Consider the following 17164-nt stretch of genomic DNA (forward strand, 5'->3'; position numbering starts at 1 on the left):
ACAAACAAGGGCAGGAATAAAATAAATCACTTGTTGGCAGCTGTATTTTGGGATGGCGGGGGTGGGTGGGAGGGAGAGGATCTGCTTTTATGCACTTCTAAGTCCTCCCCCCCCCCCCAAATAAATCCTGCATTTTTTCCCCACCCCTTCCACAGATGGACTAGCAGCTTTAAATGTCTCCACATTCCTCGCAAGCCCTCCCCATACCTCCTGCATTCAGCTGCCCCCCTTCTCCTCCTCTTCCTCCTCCAGCCAGAAACCATCCTCCCCCCCCCCCAACTCCCGCCTCCTCCCCCTATTTCCAAAGCCTCGAAACAGAGCAGACGTCTCTGCTGACAAATTTCAGCGCTTGCGGGCCAGTCACGCCTGCTCGCTTCCACTTCCCACATGCCAATGACTGTCGATTTTACCATCTATGGTCAAAAACACCGAGACGAGCAGGAAGCCAGGTTTAAAAAAAATAAATTGAAAAAAAAACCCCCAGCCCGCTGCCTCCTTCCTCTCGGCAGGCTGCGAGTCCCATAAATATCCCCCAACCGCTCTTTTCTGGTGGTTGTGTTTTTTGAAAGCTTGCTCGCTTGGCAAGAGGATGAATGAGGAAGAGGAGGGCAAGGGAGGGGGTGTAGGGCAACCAGCCCAGCTGGGTTGGGTGGAGACCTTGCCTGGGTCGAATAAGGCTCCAACTGGGGATTAAAAGGGTTTTTTTTCAGGAGGCAATTAGACTTTCTGAGTTTTTTTTCCCTTTGAAGACGTTTCGCTTCTCATCCAAGGAGCTTCTTCAACTCTTGACAGGATGGTGGTGGGGAATGGAAGGATTTATAATCCTCACAAAACAGAGCTGGTCATTTGCATCCTTTTAAGAGATTTATCTGTGCCTTCAGGGTCATCTGAATGGTGCTCCTGGTTCCCGCAATTGGTCTGCAATTGCCTCCAACATTCTTGGTCCTCATTTGACAGATCTTGGAAGGATGGAAGGCTGAGTCAACCTTGAGCCTGGTGAGATTTGATCTGCCAAACTGCTGGCAGCTGGTGATCAGCAGAAGTAGCTTGCAGTAGTGCACTCTAACTACTGCACCACGGAGGCTCATTCCTACTCCCCACCGTTCAATGGTTCTTCCTCCCAAATTGCATAGCTAAAGGACTGTAGAGATTCTCAGTCATCCAGGTCATGGATGACCCAGAATCCTCAAATACAGCTGACCTGTCTGGAACCCGCACTGCATATCGGACGTTAATACAATTGAGAGAGTCCACGAGGAGTCCTCCACTCCTCTGCGGGCAACAGAATACCTCCTTCCACCAGACTTGAAATTTTGGGCTTGGGCAACATAGAGCTATGTTGCCTTCGATCTGAAGCTACATCAAGGGGTTTGCATAAGTGCCCTAGAGTGCCTTCCGACCCCTGTCCTATTGTCTCTCCTATATCCCATATATCTTCTCTTCTATTCCTATATCTTTCTTCTATTCTCTCATTGATTATTTTATCCTATATTCTCTCTTCTATTCTTTCTCTAATTCTATTTCCTCGAAGGTGTCCTCTATTACCTTCATTGTGTATTATTGTGTATTGGACAAAATTAATAAAATAAATAAATACATAGATTTATTTATTTATTAGATTTTTATGCCGCCCCTCTCCGGACACTCGGAGCGGCTCACAACAACAAAATACAGTACAAATCTAATGACTAAAAACAGTTTAAAACCCATTAATATAAAATCAATCATACATCCCAAACAAATCATACATAAAATGGAACGGTCCAGGGGAATCAATTTCCCCATGCCTGACAGGGAGTTTGCAAAAGGCGAGGAGGGTGAGGGCAGTCCTGATCTCCGGGGGGGAGTTGATTCCAGAGGGTCGGGGCCGCCACAGAGAAGGCTCTTCCCCTGGGGCCCGCCAGAGGACATTGTTTCGTCGACGGGACCCAGAAAAGGCCAACTCTGTGGGACCTAATCGGTCGCTGGGATTCGTGCGGCAGAAGGCGGTCCCAGAGATATTCTGGTCCGATGAAATAAATAAATAAATGTAGTTCATAAAATCATTACAATTCCTACCAGTCAATGAATACTTCAGCTTCAACTGCAACAACGCATGCGCATACAATAATTCAAACCGCTCCAAACTTGACTGATTTTGTTTTTACCATACTTATTATCTTGTACACGTTTTGACAAATAAATAAAATAAATGGCTGTCCCAAAGTGCTTTTTTGAGGAGGTAACTGGACTTTCTTGGGTTTTTTTCTTTTGAAGACGTTTTGCTTCTCATCTAAGAAGCTTCTTCAGCTCTGACTGGATGGTGGGGAATGGAAGGATTCATATTCCTTGCAGGCAGCTGGTCATTTGCATGCTTTTGGAGCAGTGGTTCTCAACCTTTCTAATGCCGCGACTCCTTAATACAGTTCATGTTGTGGTGACCCCCAACCATAAGTCTAGCGCCAATTCTCCCAGCAGAGTTTTAAGCTGATTGGCAGGAAGGTCAGAGGGGTGGGACACCCCTACTGTAAACACCTGATTGGTTGGATTGTAAAAATAGGTTCCAAGGTGTCAGAATAGGAGCTTTAGTTCCTAACACCAAGGGAAATTTCTCTTTTTCCATGGTCTTAGGACCCCAAAGGGGTCCCGACCCCCAGGTTGAGAACCACTGCTTTAGAGGTCCCTTGAAGGACTTGGAGGTTTATCTGTGTCCTCAGGGTCACCTGAGTGATGCTCCTGGTTCCTAAAGTCTGCAATTCCCCCCCCTGGAAATCCATTCCTACTCCCACACCATTCAAATGGTCTTCATCCCAAATTGTATAGCAAAACATCTTCAAAGAAAATAACAAGTACAGTAATCCCTCGCTACTTCGCAGTTCATCTTTCACGCATTCGCTACTTCATGTGTTTTTAATGGGGGCTTAAATGCATTGAAACTTTTAAACCCATTAAAAATTCATAAAATTCTTCTACAGCAGTTTCCCAACCTTGGCAACTTGAAGATATCTGGACTTCAATTCCCAGAATTCCCCAGCCAGCGAACGCTGGCTGGGGAATTCTGGGAGTTGAAGTCCAGATATATTTTCAAATTGCCAAGGTTGGGAAACACTGTTCTACAGTACTACTGTACTCTATTAAAGAAATTGGTAGGATATCACATGTCATTCCAGCTGAGAAACATTATAGAATGACTGTTTAATGCAAAGGGTGGATTTTGAAAGTCCAAATACTCGTTAAATACATTAAAAATTATCTTTCCTCTACTTCGCAGAAATTCATTTTTCACAGGGGGTCTTGGAACGCATCCCCTGCGAAAAATGAGGGACAACTGTAGTCCAGTTGCCTCCAGAAAAATCACCTTTGAGACAACCATGACCTGGATGACTGAGAATCTCAACAGAGCCACTCAGGAGTAAAGCACAGGATTATGGGCTCTGCAATCCAGCACCCCAGAGACAAAGCTGGGGAAACATGAAAAGGCTGTTTTTTGGTTGTGAATAAGCATCCTACGTCCATGCATGCGTGTACATATACAGGTCATCCTCAGTTTACAACAGAACTGCAGTGATTTAATAATTCTGGCAATAAAGGTCATAAAGTGAGGCAAAACTCCCTTAACAACAGTCTCACTAAGCAACAGAAATTTCGGCCTTCATTGTGATCGTATACTGCTAGAACGATGATAGGCAGAAATGCACCCGGTCGATGAAGTGTGTGGTTTATGTGTGTGTACATTGATTTCAGACTCATTGCAATCAAAGTGTAAACTTCCTGCCATTAGGACAGGCAGAAGAATTTCAACCGGTTGTAGGAAGTGTGTGGTGGTGCCCGCGCGCATGCAATTTCAACCACGCCGCAAAGGGGTAGAAAAACTCCTATAAATTACGTCAGGCCAAAAAATTCCAACCGGTCCAAGTCAAGTTTAAGCACCATTTTTACTTCTGCCTGCAAGCGGAACCTTCGTCCGCCCCATCCCTTAACTTTCCCGCCCTTTGTACTTCTCGTCTAGCTGTCCATCTTATGCAAAGCCCGCCCCGACGGGGGGAGCCCCGCCCCCTCCCCGCCCTTCTTTCGAGCCTTGGGCTTCAGCGCCTTCCGCCCAAATCCCACCTTGCCCAAGCCTAACCAAGCGAGAGAGCCGTGGTTTAGTGGAGGCATTTCCCTTTTAAGCCCCGCCCATCTGGCGCGCCTTTTTTACCTGCCTCCTCTCTCTCTCTCTTTCTCTCTCTCTTAGCGTATTTCCGGTAATGCCGGAAGTGGTGCGGGGAGGGCTACTGGGCGTCTCCAGGCGGAAGTGGAGCTGTCGGGAAAGGCGGCAGCGGCGGGCGGCGAGGAGGCGAGCCGGAGAAGGAGCCGCGCCCTGAGCCACTGCGCGAGGTGAGGCAGCCGCTGGCTCTCCGGAGCCTGGCTCGGCGTCCCCGGGTGGGTTGAGGCGGGTGGGGAGAGAGTAGCCTTGAATGGCAGCCGCTGTGCACATCTGGAGGCGTGTTCGGGTTCCCACGACCCACCGAACCTGCTTCTTCTGCAAGGCCGTTTCCTGCATTCGCCCGACCGGGCAGCAAGCCTCTTGGCCGGGAGTCGTTAAACGCCGACACCCAGCTGAGCTGCCTTTTTTTTGTGCGGGTGAAGCCAAAGCCGCGTTCGACCTCTTGGACTGGGACCCCCGGCTTGCACACGTGCAACTTGGTCGGTAGACACGTGTCTGCCTCTGCAAGGAGGACGCGGCTCCGGGGAACGTCCTGGTTGCAACCCCCGGAGCTCCTTGGAAGAAGGCCTTTTCCGTGCTCTCGGCGGTGCGTGGGAGGGCTCCCTTTGGAAACTGCGGTGTCAGGTGGGGAGGCTGGCGGGGTTAAGCCTGCAGACAGACCCGTTCTCTGGGTTGGGGCAGCTCCGGGATCCACTTGTCCTTTACGAGGGGGGCATCTATTAAAATCCCTTCTCCCGAATTTAAGTTATTTATTGAATGGATTTATATGCTGCGCCTCTCCAAAGACTTGGTGCTGCTTACAACATATAAAAAACAATAGATGTTTTAATGTCCTGTTTAACCTTTAAGTGGAATGAAAGGATTTGAAAAGCTTTGTGTAGGAAAAAGCATTTGCAAACGGCTGAGGTTTCTGTGTGCTGTGTAACTAACACTTCCATTTATATTTTAAGTGCCTTAATGATCAGGCAGATTTTTTGACACAATTTGCCTAAAAAATAGGCTGGTCCCCAGATCCTGGCCTTTAAAAGATGGAGGTGGCCTTCCAATTCCAATATTCTTAGTCATTGTGGGCAAAGGAGAAGGGAGACTGACTCAGCGTGACATATTTTGCCAGTAGACCTGAAAGCAGAATTAGGGCTTCAAGATCGATGGCACAGTTCAAAGAGAGCAAGCAGGTTAGGAAAAACCTGCTTGCTTGCAGAAGCAGGTGTTGTCCTTACGGAAAAGAGAAAACAGTCGCTAGTCGGAATTCATTTTGGAATATGTCTTTGAATGCCCTGCATTGGAATGTGTGTGTGTGTGTGTGTGGAGGGTGGGGGGAATATGTGAGCATGAAACCAGCAAGAGGAAGATGGCTGGAGAGTCAGAATAGAATAATTCAATTTTGTGGTTTGGTCTCCCGGGGTGTATCAAGTGATGTGATTGGAATACAGCCACAATTTATTATTGGTTCAGGAGAAATTTGAAGGTTAAATGAAAGATGTACAAAGATGTGCTGACTTTAAACCATCAATTGCTTCGAAAATGGCTGTGCATTATACCTTAGGGACAGTTATTGAGTTTATAAATTCCACTGTGCTACAGTGTGTCTTCCTGATTTTTGCTTATGCCATGATCTGGAGACTAGTTGTGGCTTATTTAAGAAATGTTTATTGATACCGTACTTTAGATCAGCTTATTTACAAAATAACTCTTAGCTTGGTTTGCACTAGGCTGCAGAAATCTTTTTTATTTGTCTTACCTTATTTGTGTCTCATCACACAGGAGGAAATTCCCATGTTGTAACTTGCAGATCAAGTGTTGTAAATTCCCAGTGAGTTACATACAGGAATTAAGATCCTTGGAACCTGTATAGTTAAGTGGAAGATGAAGCTGTTGTAGTATTCCGCTGGATGGACAAAATCATAGGCATGTAACTAGTTTCAATATTAGGTTTAACACAGGAAATAATGACTAGAACCACAGAGAAGAGAAGTATGCAGCCGTGTACTTACAATCAAGCTATGTAGTTTTGATGTTCATCCAAGAGAAAAATCTCGAAACAAAATATATATTGAGTGGTGTGGGAAAGGTAATTCACATTGTTATTGTGAGATCTGTATGGTTATGATTGGATATATATGATATTTATGGGTTTGGTTGGTTGTAATGTGGACATTTTAATATTATTGTGGTACCTGTTCTTGTTCTAAGTTTTAATGCTATGTTCAATTTTTTATTATTATTATGTAGTGGCTGTTTTAATTTTGTTGTAAAGCTGCTGTGAGTTTTCATAGACTTGGCAACATAAACTCCATTGAAAGTACAAACAAATTCTATCATTTTTGATAACTACTTGAATCAATGGGGAATAACCCCTAATAGGGATATTGTGAAAAGGCCCTTTTAAATGTCAGAGAGGACAGTTCTTTTGGCTGCATTCAGACATCATTAAACCACTATTATTTCTTTAAACCATGAATTTTTGCTAGGCACGATTGGCTGAATCCACACATTCTAAGCAATAATATTGTTGATTGGATATGTTTATTAACACAAGCCAATACAAGGCAAGCCACTTTGTAGAGGTAACATTACTCATGAATTTGCTACTAATCCTTGGCTCAAGTTGTAAACACTCTGGGGAATTAGCTTTGTTGTTGAAAAGGAGAATTCAGGTACAGTAAATTACATAGTGATGCTTTCAAATTGCTTAGCCCTCTGTTTTTAACAGCATGTTATTCTCTTAGTTTCTGCTGTTACTTTTTCCCTGCGTGCTTACTATAGGCTTATCAGCAAAATGTGGTTAAGTATCCCTTTCCTGTTCAAAGTCCATCTGATAACTAGCCCAGAGCAGAGGTTGGCTTTGGAATTAAAGTCCTTGAAGCATTATGTTGAGAACTATGATTGTGGAGAAGAAAGTCTGTCCTGTAGCATTTACATGCTCACTTGACGAGTTTCTCTAAAGCAGTGTATTCTGGCTGCTGGCTAGGGAATTCTGGGAGTTGAAGTCCAGATATCTTCAAGTTGCCATGGTTGGGAAGCACTGCTCTAAAGCAGAGGTCTCCAACCTTGGCAACCTTAAGCCTGGCAGACTTCGACTCCCAGAATTCACAGTCTCATGATTGACTTCACTGCTGGCTGGGGAATTCTGGGAGTTGAAGTCTGCCAGGCTTAAGGTTGCCAAGGTTGGAGACCCCTGCTCTAAATTGCCTCTTTTAACAACTAAGCTTTGCCTGTGAACAATAGAACCTGGCTAATTGGATTTCCCTCCCCCAGTTAGAACCCATTCTAAAATTTCTTTCTTGTTTGCAGATACTTATCCTTCAAGAATTCATTGATGGTATAATTGTTTGATGGTGTGATTATGAATAACTACAAAAATCACTTTGCATTTGCTAACTGTAAAGCACAAAAGCTTTCCCCCCCCAGAAAAGGCTTGTCCAAAAACAAAGCTAGGTGATATACTGAGCTATTTGATCTTTGTAGGATGAGGCTTTTACTGCTAGCTATATCAGGTGTAAACTGGCAGAAGTAGAAGTAGATGCTGAACTTCTTGCGGAAGCTGTGGCTAATTAAATATTACATTTGCACTGAGAAATACATGACTAAGTGCAGTATGTGAAGTTCCCGATTTGCAATTTTCCCGTGGAATCTTTTAAGATGGTATTTAAAAAGCAGAGCTGCTTAATTCAGAAGCATTCTGTCCTTTTAAACCTTGCACTTACTTGATCACTTTGTGAAAACTGTTCTCAATCTAGGTAGAATCTTTTGTGTGTGTGTCTTCAAATCAATCTTGACTGCTGGCAGTTGTCTAAGCAGTTTTCTTACCACTTGTTTTGGAAGTAGTTTGTCCTTCCTTTCTCCTTCCTAGGGCTAAAAGAGGGAGAGGTCCAAGGTCACACTGCTGGATTTGTGCCCAAATCAGGACTAAAACTCTTGCAATCTCTTGATTTCTGCTTCATTGCCTTAACGCTATGCTAAACTGGGTGCCATAGATCAGTGTTTCTCAACCTTGGCAACTTGAAGATATCTGGACTTCAACTCCCAGAATTCCCCAGCCAGCAAATGCTGGCTGGGGAATTCTGGGAGTTGAAGTCCAGATGTCTTCAAGTTGCCAAGGTTGGGAAACACTGCCATAGATATACTTGTAAAGTATTTATGCATTTACATTTTACACAATATTTTATATTGCTCCTTCCTACACTTTGTGCTATTAATAATTAAACTATTTGAGGGCCGCGGCTTCCCAGTAGGAAGGCAAAGTTTGGATGTGGTTTCAAAGTTTGAAAAGTTTTCGCATTGGTAAAATGTTCCTGCTTGAGCATAGGAAAAACTTAGGGAAGTTTCACATCCTGAAGGCCAGTGCAAACTTTCTTGGTGTTTTGTAAAAATATTTCTAGTGTCCATTTCCAAATAGGGCTGGGTGTACTTGTAACTTCAGACCTGCAATTGTTTGAAAGATTCCTTAAGATTAGACGCAATTACTTGCAGCTTTGAAGCTCAGCTTGGTGGAGAACATGGGGTAGCTGTTCAAACAGACCATTATGGTATGTAGTAATAGACTTCAGTTTGTTGTATTAACAAATACATTAATTTCTTTTAACGAAATGTATGTAGGTAGACACTCTCCAAATTATTTAAACATGTATGAAAGTAGCATTTTGTATGCATTAAAATATGTCCTTTAGATTTATGCATATTAATTGGAACCTACTCTCTCTGTGTGTGCCTGCTTTGCTGGAGTAATGCTGTTCTATTCAGTTCTACTAAAATAAAAATAATAGTGTTTTAGCTAATAGTTGTCAGAAATGATAATTGGGTAGATAATATTTGTTGCAGTGGACCGGGTTTGTATGTTGTGTGAATCCATTATGTTCTTTATTTGGCTTTGTCTTAATATGATGTTTGGTTTTACAATAAGGGTTTTTTTTTAGTTGTTTTAGTATTGCATTTACATACTGTTTTTTGTTACTGTTGTTAGCCACCCCGAGTGTACGGAGAGGGGCGGCATACAAATCAAATCAAATCAAAAAATAAATAAATAAATAAATAAATAAATAAATGATGCATGAACATAGCCAATTGTGTGTGGGTTTTTCCCCCCAACAATCCAATTAAGCTGAAATTTACCGTATTTTTGGGAGTATAAGATGCACCTTAGTTTTGGGAGAGTAAAATGGGGGGGGGGATCTGCCTACCAGATATTCATCTAGCTTGTATCCTTAGTCTGGCTTTAAAAAACCTTATTCAGAGAGAGTAACAATGAAAGAGCTTGCAACCTAGTGAGAGCTGGGAACATTGTTAGCATCTGGTTAACATAGAAAACATAGAAGTCTGACAGCAGAAAAAGACCTCATGGTCCATCTAGTCTGCCCTTATACTATTTTCTGTATTTTATCTTAGGATGGATATATGTTTATCCCAGGCATGTTTAAATTCAGTTACTGTGGATTTATCTACCACATCTGCTGGAAGTTTGTTCCAAGGATCTACTACTCTTTCAGTAAAATAATATTTTCTCATGTTGCTTTTGATCTTTCCCCCAACTAACTTCAGATTGTGTCCCCTTGTTCTTGTGTTCACTTTCCTATTAAAAACACTTCCCTCCTGGACCTTATTTAACCCTTTAATATATTTAAATGTTTCGATCATGTCCCCCCTTTCCCTTCTGTCCTCCAGACTATACAGATTGAGTTCATTGAGTCTTTCCTGATACGTTTTATGCTTAAGACCTTCCACCATTTTTGTAGCCCGTCTTTGGACCCGTTCAATTTTGTCAATATCTTTTTGTAGGTGAGGTCTCCAGAACTGAACACAGTATTCCAAATGTGGTCTCACCAGCATTCTATATAGTGGGATCATAATCTCCCTCTTCCTGCTTGTTATACCTCTAGCTATGCAGCCAAGCATCCTACTTGCTTTCCCTACCGCCTGACTGCACGTGGTTAGGGCTGGAAAGAAACATTTGGAGCAAGTTAGAGCCATGAAAAAAAATCTGCAAAGACTTAGGGCTTGCAAAACATTCTTGCCAGAGAGTAACAATGAAAGAGCCTGCAAGGTAAGAGTTGGGAAGATTGTTAGCACCTAATTAGGGTTGGGGGGGGGGAAGCTTAAAAAAAAAGTTACATTTGGACATACCCAAATTTTCAGCCTCTTTTAAGGAGGAAAAAGGTGCATCTAGTACTCTGAGAAATATGGTAGTCATTGCCATGTTTTTTTTAAAAAAAGGAAGCCACCCATGACTGGATATTGTACATTGCATTCAGCCAAAATATGATTTGATTATTTTTGGTTCAGTACACTTGAATTGTCTGGGCTGTCGTGGGTTGCATAAAATAAAGACGGGATATCATAATCAAGTTTGACACTGCACAGTGTTGTACTGTATTCTAAAGCATGCTCTGCTGAGCAGTCCTTAATTGTCGGGGTTCACAAATTGCTACAAGGCAAAGAATTCACAAGAGTGCAGCCAACAGCTTTTCTTTGGCATTTTGTGGTTTGCTTCAAATGAGCAAGACCAAAAACCGTGATCTTTCTTTTTTGAAATTATTTTGGGTGCTTTAGGTCTTGCATGAACTTCCAGGCATTGTGCAACTAAGCCACAAATGGTGGCTTACAAATCGGAATGCCTCTGTATGCAGAATACATAAAGTCAAGCCAGACAAGACATCAGTTTCCGGTCACAATTCAAAGTGTTGGTTATGACCTATAAAGCCCTTCATGGCACCGGACCAGATTATCTCAGGGACCGCCTTCTGCTGCACGAATCCCAGCGACCGATTAAGTCCCACAGAGTGGGTCTCCTCCGGGTCCCGTCAACTAAACGATGTTGCTTGGTGGGACCCAGGGGAAGAGCCTTCTCTGTGGCGGCCCCGGCCCTCTGGAACCAACTCCCCCCAGAAATTAGAATTGCCCCCACCCTCCTTGCCTTTCGTAAGCTACTTAAAACCCACCACTGCCGCCAGGCATGGGGGAATTGAGATTCCCTTTCTCCCTAGGCCTTTACAATTTTATGCATGGTATGTCTGTCTGTATGTATGTTTGGTTTTTATATTAATGGATTTTTAATCGTTTTTAGTATTGGATTATTATTGTACACTGTCTTGTTATTGCTGTTAGCCGCCCCGAGTCTCCGGAGAGGGGCGGCAGACAAATGCAATAAATAAATAAATAAATTACGGCATAAACCAGGTGGCCCTGACCTGTGGCCTTCAACTCCCAGCATGGCTGGCTCAGGAATTCTGGGGGTTGAAGTCCACAGGTCATAAAGGGGCCACGGTTCCCCACCCCAGCGTAAGACAATACAGATAGTCCTCGACTTAATGACTACAACTGAGCCCAACATTTATATTGCTAGTGAGAAATTTGTTACATGGGTTTTGCTCCATTTTATGACCTTTGTTGCCAGAGTTGTTGAATGAACCAGGTTTCCCCATTGAATTTGCTTGTCAAAAGGTTGCAAAAAAGGATCACACAACCCCAGGACACTGCAACTGACATAAATATGAACAAGTTGCCAAGATATGTAAATCATATAAATATGGGAAGGCTGCATTGGTCAAAAGCATAAAAAATGGTCAGAAATCACTTTTTTTTAGTGCCGTTGTAGCTTTGAACAATCACCAAGCAAATTGTAAGTCGAGGTGCATGTCAAATCACTCTCCATGTGGTTGCTGGGGTCATTCTAGATTTTGCATAGTTAAATTTCTCCCAAAATGTTCCATTGCACCACCAAAGGTTGCTGTGAGTCATTGAGGAGCTGATCCCTCCCTTTGTTTATGACGTACCTTATATTCCATTTGCCGAAGATTACAAGCAAATTCCTTTAGTTCTGGAAAATGTATCCTAGTTTTCCATTGCAGTTTCCTGCATGAGGATAGAAACTCCAAAGTTATGTAATCTGCTTAGTTGGAGGGGAAAAAAATCCCTTTCCTAACAGCAGATATCCACCAATTCTGTAAATATTCCCTACTAGTAGCTGGATACCTATGCTTCACTACAAAACTGAACTCCTTAGTATGGAGTAGAATGTCTAAACTCCTAGCCCGCAGACTGAATGAGTCATGTGCTTGCCATGCCCACTGGCAGTTGGAACAGAGTTCTTTTCAGGTGGGGAGGTAGAGTAGAACATCTAACCCCTTAGCATCAGAGCATCTTCATAATAATTTAAGAAATAAGTAACAATCTGACGGTCATTTTGAAAAATCCTTTCTTAGCAAGCACCTAAAAGCCAAGAGGAAGATACATGGCAAATTTCAAGTTTGTAAGCTTTAGAATAGAATAGAATTTTATTGGCCAAGTGTGATTGGACACACAAGGAATTTGTCTTGGTGCATATGCTCTCAGCGTACATAAAATAAAATATACATTTGTCAAGAATCATGTGGTACAACACTTAATGATTGTCACAGGGGTCAAATAAGCAATGAAGAAGCAATATTAATAAAAATCTTAGGATATAAGCAACAAGTGACAGTCATACAGTCAACATGGGAGGAAATGGGTGATAGGAATGATGAGAAAAACTAGTAGAATAGAAGTGCAGATTTAGTAGAAAGTCTGACAGTGTTGAGGGAATTATTTGTTTAGCAGAGTGATGGCGTTCAGAAAAAAACTGTTCTTGTGTCTAGTTGTCTTGGTGTGCAGTGCTCTGTAGCGACGTTTTGAGGGTAGGAGTTGAAACAGTTTGTGTCCAGGATGTGAGGGGTCAGTAAATATTTCCCCCGCCCTCTTTTTGACCTCTTTTTTACGGTTCTGGAGATCTTGTGATTACGGCGTGAGTGGTTTTTGCTTTTACAGTATATATATTCTCACATGTTCTCTCCAGAACCGGCAAAGTTTAAAGCTTGGGAACAAGTGGCATCTTTTAGATTAGATTAGATTAGATTTATTGGATTTATATGCTGCCCCTCTCCGCAAACTCAGGGCGGCTCACAACAAAGTAAAAACAATACATAATAACAAATCCAATACCCACCAATCCAATTACAATGTTAAGCTAAATTCATAAAAACAACCCCAGAATATTAAAAAAAAACAAGCACACAATCAATCTAACACCAAAACAACATGGGCAAGGGGGAGATGTTTCAGTTCCCCCATGCCTGACGGCAGAGGTGGGTTTTAAGGAGTTTGCAAACGGCAAGGAGGGTGGGGGCAATCCTAATCTCAGGGGGGAGCTGGTTCCAGAGGGTCGGAGCCGCCACAGAGAAGGCTCTTCCCCTGGGTCCCGCCAGACGACATTGTTTAGTCGACGGGACCCGGAAAAGGCCAACTCTGTGGGACCGAAGCTTAGTGAAGAGGAGCTTTTTCTGCAAGCCCAGGATCAATTCTTTTCAGCAAAGAGGAAGTTAAAAGAGTTTTCTGTTATGGGAATGAGGAAGCGTCCTTCCCCTTTGAGGCGTATGCGGTGGCTTGGAAGCAAAGTGTTGCTTCAGGCAACTCTTGCTTCCTTGTTGGCTGGATGCGCACAACTGCACCAAACTAGACTGAAACGGGATCAAGTAGCTTGCAAGTTCAGTACTGTAGCCGGGTGTTTGTCTTGATATGCTGTGTTAAGCTGACCTCATACTCAGCTGCCTAGGTCAGTGTTTTTCAACCAGTGTGCCGTGGCACACTAGTGTGCCGCGAGACATGGTCAGGTGTGCCGCGAAGCTCAGAGAGAGAAAGAAAGGAAGAGAGAGAGAAAGAAAGCAAGAGAGAGAGAGAGAAAGCAAGCAAGAGAGAGAGAGAACAAGAGAGAGAGAAAGAGAACAAGAAAAAGAAAGCAAGAGAGAGAGCAAGAGAGAGAGAGAGAAAGAGAGAGAAAGAAAGCAAGAGAGAGAGAAAGCAAGCAAGAGAGAAAGAGAACAAGAGAGAGAGAAAGAGAACAAGAAAAAGAAAGCAAGAGAGAGAGCAAGAGAGAGAAAGCAAGCAAGAGAGAGAGAAAGCAAGCAAGAGAGAAAGAACAAGAGAGAGAGAGAGAGAACAAAAAAAGAAAGCAAGAGAGAGCAAGAGAGAGAAAGAAAGCAAGAGAGAGAGAGAAACAGAGGGAGGGAAGGAGAGAGAGAGAAAGACATAGAGGGAAGGAGGGATGGAGAGAGAGAGCAAAAAAGAGAGGAAGGAAGGAAGATAAAGAAAGAGGGATGTGCTCAATGTGCCCCAGGGTTTCGTAAATGTAAAAAATGTGCCACGGCTCAAAAAAGGTTGAAAGTCACTGGCCTAGGTGGTCTTCAACTTATGACCACAGTTGAGCCCAACTTTTTCGGCTGCTTAAGCAAGAAATGTCTTTTTGAAAGCCTTGAAAGCCAGGCAATTGTTGAGTTTGCGTTGCGTTTTATGACCTTCTCCCAGGGGGGTTAAGTGAATCCCTGAAGTGAATCTGATTTCCCCCATTGAGTTGTTTGTCTGAAGCTGAGCGGGCAGGTGGCAGATGGTGATCCTAGGACTCTAGGTCAGCGATGGCGAACCTATGGCACGCTTGGCACAGGTGGCAGGCGGAGCCATGTTTGCCGGCACACGAGCCGTTGCCCTAGCTCAGCTCCAGCACGCATGTGTGCGCCGGTGAGTTGATTTTAGGCTCATACAGAGGTTCTGGGAGGGCATTTTCATCTTCCAGAGGGCCTCAGGGGAGATGGGGTGTTGTGGTTCCGTCTGAGGCCCCTCCGGGAACGGCTGACCTTCTGTCGGTTTCCAGCTCAGAGGGAGAGGCTGAGGAACAGGAGGTGCAGACAGACGAGGAGGAATCCCAGGCTGAAGAAGAGGGAGGACAGCCAGAGTCCCATCAGGGGGAGCTCTCCTCAGCAAGCAGCCTGGATTCCTTAGAGGAAAGTGCACAAGCCATAATTGATCTGCGACAACGAAGAGCTAATCAGAGACGGAGTCAATTGGCTAAATACTTTCAGCATTAAAGTGGCAGCAGCTGGGTTTGGGTGTGGTGCTCTTGGGAAAGGCTAAAAGGCAGACCCACCCTTCCTGGCTTGTGGAGTTTTATCTTTGAGAGTCGTGGGACCTGACTGTGAACTTTGGTGTCTTGGAATCCTGGTTTGTGCCTTTGACTATTGAAACCTTGGGGGGAGGTGCCAGCAAGAAGCTTGCTGTATTGACTGGACATCAGGATCCTGCTGTACCGTATTATATCCTGTCTGTTGGGAAGAACAGGTTTTCCTCTGTGCTTATTTTTTCCAGTTATAAAATACTTTTGGCTTTTACCAGAGAGTCTGGCTGTTTTTTCCAGTTGGTGTTGAGGTCTGGGGGAACCCAGACAGAACATGGGGGAGGGCGTTTTTGTCCTTCCCAGGTTCCAGGGAAGCCTCTGGAGGCTGGGGAGGGTGAAAAACGGGCCTACCAGACCCACCAAAAGTTGGGAAATGGGCCATTTTTGGCCTCCAGGGGGCAGGGGAGGCCATTTTCATCCTCCCCAGGCATTCATCCATCCATCCATCCATTTACTTATTTATTTTGACTTCTATCCCAGTGTTTCCCAACCTTGGCCACTTGAAGATATCTGGACTTCAACTCCCAGAATTCCCCAGCCAGCATTCGCTGGCTGGGGAATTCTGGGAGTTGAAGTCCAGATATCTTCAAGTGGCCAAGGTTGGGAAACACTGGCCTAAGGGTAAAGTTTTGGGAGTTAGGTGATGAAATCCATTCTTCGTCTTCTCCTCCTCCTCCTTCTTCCTCCTTCTCCTTCCCCTTCTTCATCTTCTTCCTTTGCTGGCTGGGGAATTCTGGGAGTTGAAGTCCAGATATCTTCAAGTGGTCAAGGCTGGGAAACACTGTTCCGTGCTGCCTAATCCCAAGGGACTCAGGGCAGCTATGGATATGGGTACTCATGCATCCACAATAGTGTGCATAAACGCGCTTTCGGCACCCGACGAAAAAAAGGTCACTGCTCTAGGTCAAGGCAACTGTCGTAATTACATGCCAGTTGCCAATTGTCCAAATTTTAATGAGTGACTATTGGGATCCTGCAACAGTCATGTGAGAATGGGTCATAAGTCACTATTTTTCAGTCCTTTGAACAGTTCACTGATCAAACAGTTATAAATTGAAAGTGCCTTTATAGTCATTTACCATATTTTTCTGAGTATAAGACATCTTTCCCCCCTAAAAGAGACTGAAAATTTGGGTGCATCTTATACTCCAAATATTGATTGATTGATTGATTGATTGATTGATTGATTGGATTTGTATGCCGCCCCTCTCTGTAGACTCCGGGCTAACAATAGTGATAAAAAACAGCATGTAACAATCCAATATTAAAACAACTAAAAAAAACCCCTTTATTATAAAATCAAACATATATGCAAACATACCATGCATAAATTGTAAAGGCCTAGGGGGAAAGAATATCTCAGTTTCCCCATGCCTGACGGCAAAGGTGGGTTTTAAGAAGCTTACGAAAGGCAAGGAGGGTGGGGGCAATTCTAATCTCTGGGGGGAGTTGGTTCCAGAGGGTCGGGGCCACCACAGATATATAGTTTTTGTGAAGCTTTTTTTCTAGCCTGAATGAGGTGTTAACAATCTTCCCAGCTTGCGGGCTTTTTCATTGCTATTCCCTTCCAAGTAGGTTTTTTTCCAGCCCTAACCAGGGGATGAAATGATGTGCTGAAGCTGACCAAACTAAGGACACTAGCCAGATACCAAATACCTGGTTGATAGAATTTTCTGCCCCTGTTTTCCATCCCAAAAACTAAGGTGCATCTTATACTTTGGTGTATCTTATACTCCGACAACTACGGTATTCCTTCAAGCGCAGTCCTCCCCATGCCCTCCAAGGATCTCCACCCACCAACCCACTTGTGCTCCCTGTTATAACCTCCTTTTTTGTAGAGTGTGAGATGGCATTGTGATTAAGGGTGGGTAGGTCTGAATAGTCATCCTTCGTATCACATTAGTAGCTGCCTCGGGCTCTGGCTTCACTCTCTTGAGAAGCCTTCGTTTCATATCCCATGAAATTTACATTGCGCTGTATCGCTTGGAATTTAAAAGATGAAAATGTCCCAAGTCTTTTCT

General features: G+C 43.8%; 1 protein-coding gene across 2 annotated transcripts in view; it reads left to right on the forward strand.

Annotated features, from left to right (window-relative positions):
* The first annotated feature begins 4231 nt into the window (after nt 1-4231).
* The window catches only part of CAP1 (cyclase associated actin cytoskeleton regulatory protein 1), a 45818-nt gene continuing 32885 nt past the window's right edge, over nt 4232-17164 (forward strand). Inside the window, exon 1 of one of the 2 annotated variants that reach the window (XM_070764687.1) lies at nt 4232-4356. The gene's annotated coding sequence lies outside the window, so the exon portion shown is untranslated. The remainder of the gene's footprint in view (nt 4357-17164) is intronic. The other variant, XM_070764688.1, reaches the window with a different exon arrangement.

The sequence above is a fragment of the Erythrolamprus reginae genome, chromosome 11 (assembly GCF_031021105.1).
Source record: "Erythrolamprus reginae isolate rEryReg1 chromosome 11, rEryReg1.hap1, whole genome shotgun sequence".
NCBI lineage: Eukaryota > Metazoa > Chordata > Lepidosauria > Squamata > Dipsadidae > Erythrolamprus > Erythrolamprus reginae.